An 820-nucleotide genomic window follows, 5' to 3' on the forward strand; every position below is an offset into this window, starting at 1 on the left:
AGTTCCTGCTGGCACAAGTTTTATTCCATAGCAACCAGTGAGGAGCTGACTGAGGGGAATACAGAAACAGAAATGAGACAAAAACAAGGAACTAAACACTGAAATATTAAAAATACAAACCAACATTCAGACCCTGACTTCACTGCTTTAAAGAGTTTTTCTTTATTTTTGTTTTGTTGCTTAAAAAGTATTTATTTTATCAACTAGTTGAAAACAGCTGCAGCGTTCAACACTAATCAAACCAAAGAAAATCATTTTAGACTTTTAGGTGTGAAAGTTTTCCTGGAGGTTCAGGTTCAGAGATCAAAGGTCACAGGTCACTCACCACAGCAGGACGACAGGATCAGAGCAATCCACAGGACCAGCAGAACCTTCATCCCGGCTCTGAGACTCGGGTCGACTGAAAGGGAACTGCAGGAAGGGAGGAAGAGGAGGAGGAGTCCTCAGAAACTCAGAGGAGGAGGAGGAGGAGGGAGTACCTGGTTCTGGTCAGAATCCTTCAGGTTTACAGTAAAAACCTCCAGAACCACGGATCAGAATCAGTTTAATCTGATGACATCATCGGGTTGGTTCACAGAAACCAGATTTAATTTGTTCCTGAGGCTCTGCAGGATGAAGATGATGAAGATGATGAAGACGAGCTGCTCTTTATTTTAAAGTTTGTTTTTATGACTCAGAAAAAAGGGAAAGTTTTCTTAAAAGAATGAAGGATTTCTTCATATTTCCAGCTTCTGGGAAACAAAACAAAACTGATAAAGATGTCATGACACACACACACACACACACACACACACACACACACACACACACACACACACAC

The sequence above is a fragment of the Austrofundulus limnaeus genome, unplaced genomic scaffold (assembly GCF_001266775.1).
Source record: "Austrofundulus limnaeus strain Quisiro unplaced genomic scaffold, Austrofundulus_limnaeus-1.0 Scaffold960, whole genome shotgun sequence".
NCBI lineage: Eukaryota > Metazoa > Chordata > Actinopteri > Cyprinodontiformes > Rivulidae > Austrofundulus > Austrofundulus limnaeus.